Genomic DNA, 10,362 nt, shown 5'->3' on the forward strand with positions numbered 1-10,362 from the left:
TTCTTATATGCAAAATTATTAAATCTTGAAAAAAAAAAAAAGGAAGAAAAAATACCTAACTTGCCCTTTCACAGATACAACAGAGGCCAGAATTTATCTACAAAGGATACCAGCTGAATATACACAGAAGGAGCTAACACAGAGCTGAGCCCCCTGCCACCTGGGGTCAAGACACTGCCAATGTGGGGGGTGGGGGTTTATCCAGAGGTAAGGATAAACCAACAGAAATTCAAAACTCCATTTCTCTGAAGAAAAGCCTCTTGATACTTCTCCACATACGAACTACCCTGTAACTAGCCAATGAACTTCAGCCAAGTCCACATTTCTTTCTCCTTCATCCATACATTAACCAATAAAATTTAACTCCTCTGTTCTCAACCTAGGTCCCTAAGATCTACACAACCTCTTCACCTTTCTTTTTTTTTTTAAATTTTTTTTTTATAGAGGCATGTTTTCTTTCTTTCTTTCTTTATTTGTTTGTTTGTTTGTTTGTTTTGTTTACACATGCACTGGGTACAGTCAGAAGCACGGGAGGGTGAGAGAATTCACCAGAGCCAGAGCGGGGAGCAGAGCAGGCAGAAGGACCGAAGTACACTGCTGAGGGGGGCGGCAGGAGAGGTCTGCGCGCCATGCGGGACCCTCCTCCGGTGGCCGGGGAGCAGCTGGGGATCGAACCGGCGCCGCAGAGGCCGCGGGCAGCTTCACAACCCAGCGCTCAACCGCTGCACCACCGGGGAGGCCCATCTCTTCACCTTTCTTAAGTGGGGTGGCAGATTTGAGTTTTTCTCCTGCCTCCTTGCCAGTGGGCTTGCACTTAAACACTTTCTTTTCTGAAAGCCTGGCCTCCTAGTAATTGGCTTCTATGCACATCGGGCAGTTAGCCCGTTGCTTGGTAACAAACTGCACACACACGTACTCACTCAAATCTGCATACACATGCACATACAAACTCACATACACAAAGCTTGCACACTAACTCTCAACTCTTGTTTCCACATATTCACACATTCACATGCTCGCATATTTCACACTCACACATTCACATGCTCACACACATCTCTCTCTGCTACCACAGTGCTTACCCATCTCTGAACCACAGCTGAATCCTGTTAATCTGCCTAACTCCTCGAAAGCAGGCGTTCACCCAACATGGTATAATGTTGGCCAGAATGGGAACCCAGTCACTGTTTGTTAAAAGAAATAAAGATCAAAATTATTGTTTAAGTCTTACAGTGTGCTGCAATGGTTGTCTATCCACAGTATACTGACCACCAACACTCACTCTTCAAATATGTAGCAACATCTCCCAGCTCTGACAGAGCATTGGGGTACCTTCCCAGGCTCACCCTACAAAAAAAATGGCTAATCCCCTTACCAAGACAGAACTACCCTGGAGACTTCTGGGGAAAACCTAGCCCCTCCTGGGTCACTGCAGCTCAATAACAGGAAGGCCATCTTCATACCGGTTGATGAACTTGTCCAAACCTGAGAACCTCATCTACAAGGGCCAGCAACATATGCTTTGTCAGAATTCCATTGGCCAGGAGTAAGAAACACTCATCATGGTACCCAGAACATCATAGGTGCTCAATAAAATGAAAAACTAATTACTATCCTCACAGGAAGAGTGCTTCTATGGGTAGAGGGGACAATTGCTTGGCTGTTTGTGGCAAAGGATGAGGTCAGCAATATTCTTCAGTTTAGAACAGAAATATAATGCATGCCACCTGCATAAGCTTAAATTTCCCAGTAGCACATTTATAAGGAAAAGGAAATAGGTGAAATTAATTCTAATAATCTATTTCATTTAACTCACTATATCCAAAATATTATTTTGATGAGTAATCAATATAAAATTATTGAGATAGGAACCTCCCTAGTGGTACAGGGGTTAAAGTCTCAGTGCTATCAAGCTAGCACCAGCCACTGCAACATGAGTTCAATCCCCAGCCAGGGAGTTGACCCACATGGGACAGCAGATCTCACTTGTCTTGCCTGCTGCTCCCCTCAGAGTGTATTTCAGTAGATCTGCCTATTCTGCTCCCCACTCTGTCTCTGGTAAATCCTCTCAACCTGCACCTCTAGCCTGCACCCTAGTTCTTTTATGCATAAATAAATATAAATAAATCTTTAAATAAATAAATAAATATAAAATTATTGAGATTGTTTACAATTTTTTTATGCTAAGTCTTCAAAACTCCATGTGTATTTTACACTTTACCACTTCTGCATTCTGACTAACCCTTTTCCAGGGCTGGGGAGCCACATGTGACCTGTGGTTGCCCTGGACCTTTGGGAGTTGGATTTAATTTGGGGAAGGAGGTGAATGCATGGGAAAGCAGGGGCTTTCCGGAGAGTCCCAGGGACCTCCAAGTGTCAGGGTGAGCTCTTGGCTCACCCTGAGGAGAGCTGAGTGCTGGTGGGACAGAGAGGTGTGGCTAAAAGGAAATCAGTGGTGGGGGGGTCAGACACCCAGTTGTGCTCTGTCAAACTTCTGGATTTCTTCCCCAGGATCTTTAGCACAAACCTGCCCACTCTCTTCCAATTGGCAGGAGAAAATTCAAGTTTCTGGGAAGGACTTGCTGATCCTTGCTACAGACTTGCAGCTGAGTGAACACAGCTTCCTGTAGATAGACTTCCCCCATGTCAATTACATTAGTTTTAAAATTAAAATAAAAATGAGGGCCTCCCCGGTGGCGCAGCAGTTGAGCGCTGGGTTGCGAAGCTGCCCGCGGCCTCTGCAGCACCGGTTCGATCCCCGTTTGCTCCCCGGCCACCGGAGGAGGGTCCCACATGGCGCGCAGACCTCTCCTGCCGCCCGCTGTTCCCCTCAGCAGTGTACTTCGGTCCCTCTGCCTGCTCTGCTCCCCCTCTGGCTCTGGTGAATTCTCTCACCCTCCCGCGCTTCTGACTGTACCCAGTGCTTGTATAAATAAATAAATAAATAAATAAATAAATAAATAAATAAATAAATAGCTAGATAAATAAATAAATCTAAATAAAATAAAATAAAAATGAAATAAGAGGAAGTTGGGAGAGCAGTGGTCTCAGTGCAAGGCAGACTGCTCTACCCAAACACACCTATGATCTCCTCCCCAGGAGAGGAGCCACATAAAACAGAGTTCCATTTTTATCCTCCCAACCCCACAACTGAATCTGCATTTGTCCATCCATGTGGCCCTCCCCAGGGAAAGGAAACCAGCGCTGTGCCATCATCCCCCTCCCTAAGCAAGGCCGCCTCCTCCTCCTCCCATCCTCAGGCCCTGGGGGGACTCCCAAAGGAGGAGGGAGAGGAGGGGAAAGAGTAGAAAGCAGGATGGAGCAGCAGATGCAAGATGTGAAAAGAACAAAGAGGGGGGCCTCCCTGGTGGCGCAAGGGGTTAAGCGTCAGCACTATGAAGCTATCTGCAGCCCCTGCAGCACAAGTTCTGTTACAGGGCAACCCCTATATAAAACAGATTGCCTGCCTGTGGATCCTCACCCACACGCTTAAAGGGGACTTAAACTGCAGGCACACACAAAAGGTTAACAAAAGGTTTATTTACATGGGAAGGGGAAATGAGGAAAAGAACAACTCAGAGAGGAAAAAAAGGGAGATAAATTCTTAAATGCATCCTACCCGTTCTGCTGACCTGGAATCCCAAATGACCCACCAAGACCAAGCGCTGCCTGGCCAAGAGAGCAGAGCCCCACTCACACTGCCAGTTAAATATCCAAACAGAGAAAATGGCTGCTAAACTCCGCCCCCAGGTCCTCGCAACCTCCCTTTGGGGATCATGGGATTTGTAGTTACCAGTGTCTTGATGGAGTGGGGGTGGCATCCACAAAGCCTGTATGGAGTTTGCTCAGGACATCCTTTCCCCCTAACAGTTCCATCCCACATGGTGACCCACATGGTGCAGCAGACCCCTCCGATCTCTCCCGCTGCTCCCTTCAGCAGTGTATTTCAGTCAATCTGCCTGTTGTGTGCCCCACTCTGTCTCTGCTGAATCCTCTCACCACCCACCTCTGGCCTGTACCCCAGCTCTTGTATGCATAAATAAATAAATCTTTAAAAAAGAGCAAAGAGGAACTAAGCAGGACCTCCTGCCCTGGGATGGCAGAAGTGAGTCCCTGGCAAGGGCAGGAAAAGAAGAAGAAAGCCTGGCTGGGTTGGGGGAGGGCGGTAAAGTATGACTGACAGGCATATGCAAAACACGCTAGCCTTAAGCATCCAGCTTGATGACTTTGTACCAGCTGGATCAACACTGAGAACATTTTCAGACCTCATAAGATCCCCCTAACACCCTTCCAAAATTACACCAAGGTATGGGGGTGGGGGTTTGGGAGTGGAGAAAGGATGAAGGATGATGTGCTGCCAGCAGAACCCCCCGCCGACGCCTAACACACATCTCACAATAACCCTGTGCCATGTAAGGGCAGCTGCAGTAAGCCCAGGTCTGAGAATACCCTCATTCACCCGGGAGCTGCAGGGGCACACTGCTCAACTGATTTGCCTATGTGGGTGGCAGCTCCCAAATAAAGAATGCAAGAAATATGCATTTATTTGACTTTCGTCAAATCAGGTTAAATCCTGGGCCAGTTAACAGCCCACCAGCTGCTCAGAAACCCTTCTTGGATGTGACAGGGGCTCCAGTTGAATTTCAGGATTCTCTCTAGGTTTTTGTAGTGCCAGGGTTACAGGAGGTCTGTCTGTTGGACCAGATCATCCATTTGCCCTGGTTACCATGGAGATGTGTATTTCCCCAGAGGATGCAGTCCCTTCCTGGCAGGAGATTCTGCTGCTTCCTGGCCAAGTTTGGAGCTCAGGGGAATCTTATCCAGGCTGAAGTTCCCACACAGCCATGCCCTGGCCACAGCCCAAGGAGAGCACCTCAGACAGGCACTGCCTCCATCCCAGGCCCACTCTGAGGGGCTCACTCCTGCCCCCAGGCTCCCAGAGGCTCTCTCACTCCCTTCTTCTGGGAAAATTTGCATAATCCATTTAGTGATTTTAAAACTTTAAATGCTTATCCTGTCACACATATCCTCTGCTTTATTTTTTTTTAATTATTTATTTATTTTGTAGAGAATTTATTTTATTTTTTGTGGAAAATTTTTATATTATTAATTTATTTTATATATTTTTACATCATTTTTCATTTTTGCACAATGTATGCATTTTCATCTTGGTAATAGTCCCCACACAATTCCCACCCCCCTTATTTTAACCCCAATCCCTCCTCCCCGCCCCCGACCCCTGCAGTGTGTCTCTGGTTTACAGCTGCCTGTTGATTTTGATTTTTACTTTAAATACCGGATGGTCTCACTCATTGCAGGAATTTAGAAGACCTAAATAAGGACCAGGAAAAACACTAATTATAATAAAGATTTATTTATTTTTCTACAAGAACTGGGATACAGGTCAGAGGCACCGGAGGCTGAAAGGATTCACCAGAGACAGAGCGGGGAGCAGAACAGGCACTGCTGAGGGGAGGAGCGGTTGAGACAGGGGAGGCCTGCCCCACCATGTGGGAATCTCCCTAGCCGGCTGGGAATCGAACCCGCACTGCAGAGGCTGCTCCACAGAGCAGCGCTTAACCCACTGCGCCACCAGGGAGGGGAGGCCCCCATATCCTCCTCTTTAAATTGCCTCAAGAACCTAAAAGACAGTGGCCTCCCCGGTGGTGCAGTGGGTGGAGTGCAGCACTGTGAAGCTGTCCGCAGCTTCTGCAGCACGGGTTCGATTCCCTGCCCACCAAGGAGATACTCACATGGCGCGGCAGACCTCTCCTGCCTCGCCCGCTGCTCCCCTCACCTACTGCTTTGGTCTGTCTGCCTGTTCTGTTCCCTACTCTGTTTCTGGTGAATTCTCTCACCCTCACACACCTCTGGCCTGTATCCCAGCTCTTGTATAAACAAATAAATAAATTAAAAAAAAAAAAAAAAAAGAACCTACAAGACAGCTATCATTATCCTTTCATGCAGAAGGCAAGATAGAGCCTGGAAGAGGCTGAGACACCCAGGCAGGAAGAGGTTTGGGCCTGAGTGCATGTGCTCTGTCTCTGAATGCCAGGCTAGCACAGAACAAGGAACACAGTCAAGAATAAGTCACTATTGGGGCTTCCCTGGTGGCACAAGTGTCAGCACTATGAAACTATTTGCAGCCACTGCAGCACGAGTTCAATCCCCGGCCAGGAAGGTACCACATGACGCAGCAGACCTCTCCTGTCTCACCCGCTGCTCCCCTCAGCAGTGGATTTCAGTCAGTCTGCCTGTTCTGCTCCCCACTCTGTCTCTGGTGGATCCACTCACCCCCAACACCTCTGGCCTGTACCCCAGTTCTTACATACATAAATAAATCTTTTTAAAAAACTAGAAAACACAGGCCCAACATGGAGTAAGTTACAAGTTGGGCCCTAATCTTATTGCAGGTTGAACTCCAAAGTATAATCCCACACCAATCAACAGTGAGTGAGGTCATCAGTCTGATAAATCACCACCACCCCCGCTTCCAGGGAAAGTAGTTGTACCTGAAAAAAATCTTTCCTTTAGCTAATAGCCTTGTCCCACCCTCTTCCTGTCTGAAGTGCCCTCTATTTTGTGTCAGCCTTTGCACCTACTAGACGGGATGGGCCCCCTTTATGAGTCATTTAATGAAGCTAATTAAATCTCTAAACGTGTAGATTTTGTTTTTTAACAGGGCTCATGTTTTCATTTTGTGCTGGACCCAGTAAATTAGGCAGCAAGGGACAGGCAAGCAAATGCACCGTGATGAATGTCAAAATAGAGAGTGGGGGGCACAGAGGACCCCAAACACAGTCTGCACAGGAGGACAGATAATTCCAGCTGAGTCCCAAGGGAGGCATGGAAGATGCCAGATGAAGCAGAGGGGAGAGGGGCGTGTACAAGCACCCCGAGATGAGAACATGCCCGTGTGCCAGGGAACCACCATGGTGGAGTGGGGAGACCAGCTGCACCCACCATGAGGCTGAAAGCCAAAATAATTCCAAAATAGCCAAGATAAAGCCAAAATAGCCAAGATAATTCTGGAGCACAAAATAGAGGAGTTGGTGCTGTTGGCCATGAGGACTTTGGTAAAGCTCCTGTAGTTGAGAGCGTGGCTTAAGGATACATGGACAAGTAGAACAGAGCTGAGACCCACTACAAATGGGAAAATGATTAAGACAGAGAAAGGCACCATGCGTCCGTGGGGAAAGGATGTATGATTCTATAAACGGTGTATATAAGGCCCTATCTCACACCACACACAAAAATAAATTCCAGGTTTGGGCCTCCCTGGTGGTGCAGGGGTTAAAGTCTCAGTGTTATCAAGTTATCAGCAGCTACTAAGGCCTGAGTTCCATCCCTGGCCAGGAAGCTACCCACATGACACAGCAGACCTCTCCTGACTCAGGTGCTCCCCTCGGCAGTGTGTTTCAGTAGATCCACCTGTTCTGCTCTCCACTCTGTCTCTGGTGAATACTCTCACACCCCGCACCTCTGGCCTACAACCCAGTTCTTCTATGAGAAAATTTTTTTTAATTTTAATAAATTCCAGGTGGATTTAAGTTCTAAATATGAAGAATAAAGCGTTGACGCTTTCCAAAGAAAATACTGAATATCTTTATAAAATAGGGATATAACAGTGTGATCCGGGCCTCCCTGGTGGCGCAGCAGTTGAGCGCTGGGTTGCGAAGCTGCCCGCAGCCTCTACCTGTGAGGGTCCCACATGGCACGCAGACCTCTCCTGCCGCCCCCTGCACCCCTCAGCAGTGTATTTCGTCGGTCTGCCTGCTCTGTTCCCCGCTCTGGCTCTGGCGAATTCTCTCGGCCTCCCGCGCTTCTGACTGTACCCAGTGCTTGTATAAATAAATAAATAAATAAATAAATAAATAAATAAATATTTAAAAACAAACAAACAAAAACAGTGTGATCGCCATAGAAAGAGGAGGTTCCTGGGTCCCTGCCCCACCTAAGGAAGGGTGGAGCTGAGCAGCCAGGGGGAAGCTGAAAAGGACAGGGGAGAGAAGGCTGGGGAGAAGACCTGCAGGAGGCATGTGGAGCAGAGACATGTGAGGGAGAAGCCATGCTTGCTTCTCCACCTTGTACCAGGGACTTGGGGGACATGGAAAGAGATGTGGGTGAGAGACCCCTGGAAAGGCTGACAATGGCAGCCTTTATCTTGACTTGTATTTTGATTTTGCTCTTTTCCTTCCAGACTTACCTGGCCCTTTCTATTCCTTTCCTATGGTTCCCCACCAGAAGGTGCCTCAGACTTGTGGCAAGTTTTCAGGCCTCAGTGGTCCTGCTTTGGGCTAACCCTTTTTGCCTGGGTGTTTAATTTACCCACAAAGGGGTGGATGACTTTGGGTGTTTAATTGGAATCTATTTTAAGTATATTCTTTCTCGTCTTTCTATTGCACTAATTGTATTAAAGTTCCTTTCTATTGAAGGTTTTATGTACTAAGTATGTTTTATCTTTACGTGGTGGATGGCAGAACCCATTTAGAGCAAGCAGGTTTGTGGGGGGTCCCAGGGTGCCCCTCATTCTGCCCACTAACAGGAGCAGAGAAATGATTTTTTTTTTTTTTTTTTTTTTTTTTGTGGGACCCTCACTGGCAGCTGGGGAATGAAACGGCGCTGCAGAGGCTGCGGGCAGCTTCGCAGCCCAGCGCTCAACCGCTGCGCCACCAGGGGAGGCCCGAGAAATGATTTCTTTAACACAGAAAGGATCTTTTCCTAAAAGATGGATAAACTGCACCATATCATTATTTTAAGTTTCATATAATAAAACTCGTGCACACAGCAGGAAGGCTTGCTCAGGCTCAGTCACCCTCTCTCCCCAAGCCCCTTTCAAGCAAAGCCACATCTGTGCATATAGACGTTCCCAGGCTGACAGCAGGTTGGGTCCTCAATTTCTCAGACCAGGATGGGTGTGAGATGAGGACACCCATGACTTCTAGCCAAGCTATTAATCAGAGATTATTTGGTAAATACAGAATCAAAATAAAATGAGGACAACACCTAGCTTTTCTGCCCTGGGGGTTTCCATCTGGCAGGTTCTCCCCTGGTCCCCACTGGGCTCTTCCCCACCAGCTGACTGTGAGCCAGATGTCACCTCCTCAGAGTCATTCTCTGTATGTCCCAACTGCAGAAGAGCGTGGCCAATATCACTTGCTCACATCACCCTGTTTACTCCTGTCTTGGCGCCGATCACCATGTTTACTGTCTCTCCCACTAGTCTCTGCAAGGCCGGTGACCCTGTCAAGGGGTCACCATGGGGTTGACATTTTGTTAGTTTGGATTTGTGTGGTGTTTTTCCCCAAATTCGACTGATTGGTAATATTTGAAAATCAAGAGTTTTAATCTAGAATCCCAGATTCTGTTGAAAAAGAAGAGCTAACACAATGGCTGGAGGCACATAGCCATTGCTAACTCCCTCCTACCAGCCCCCGCCACACCCCATTACATCACACTCGGCTGTCTGCTCTCCCTTATCTTGCCCGCCTGGCCCATTTGGAGTCTAAAACCACTCTACCTGTCCCTACAACTGAGAGCATTTCAATAAATAAAATGAGAGGGACAGGAAGGTTGACTGCTTCGAAGGAAAATATTTCAGCAAAGCTCTGGGAAGGCTCTACCCTACACAGTTTGTAGGACACCCATTTGTATGACACCTTTCTGGTGCCTGAATTCTTATCAGGCCCCAGAACTGGTGTTATTCTCCCTTGAATTTGTGCTAATGAGGTGGACATTCTTTCCTTAGATTATCGAGGAATCTCCCTAATTGGGAGTAGATAAACCCGTTTTTAGATGAGATTCATCGAAATGATAAATTAATCTAAGATTAAGGTTTTCATATTAATGTATGTTGATTAGATTAAGTTGTGCCCCAAATCTTCCTGTAAAAACAGAGTAAAGGGGCAACTAGGTGTGCAGATCAGTGGGCATGGGACTTGGTCCTGCTCCAGCGGCAGAGCATCTTAATTCTCTAAGTCGTAAATCCTTCTCAAGCAGGTAGGTCTGCAACAGGGCCAATAACCTGGAACGTGCCAGGGAACAAAGTGCGCAGGCGCGTCCAGAAAACACCACCCGCTTTCTGGACCGCCCAGACACCTTCCACCCGCACTGCGCAGGCGCCGACCCCCACCAAGCTTTCCCTCCCCCTCCCGCCTCTCCCGGGGTCGACAGGACGCCCTCCCGCAGCCCCGAGTTCCTGCGCAGGCGCAGTCCTGCGTCCCCGTCCCCGGACCAATTGGAAGCGGTGGCGCCTGGACGCTCAGGGCACGACGCCGTGGGTGGGGTCGGGACGTGAGGGCAGCGCGCTGGCGTCACAGGGGCGGCTATATAAGTGAATACAGGCGCCGCCCCGCCGCCCCA

Source organism: Talpa occidentalis, unplaced genomic scaffold, assembly GCF_014898055.3.
Source record: "Talpa occidentalis isolate TD23 unplaced genomic scaffold, MPIMG_talOcc4v2.1 talOcc4.7, whole genome shotgun sequence".
In the NCBI taxonomy this organism is placed as follows: domain Eukaryota; kingdom Metazoa; phylum Chordata; class Mammalia; order Eulipotyphla; family Talpidae; genus Talpa; species Talpa occidentalis.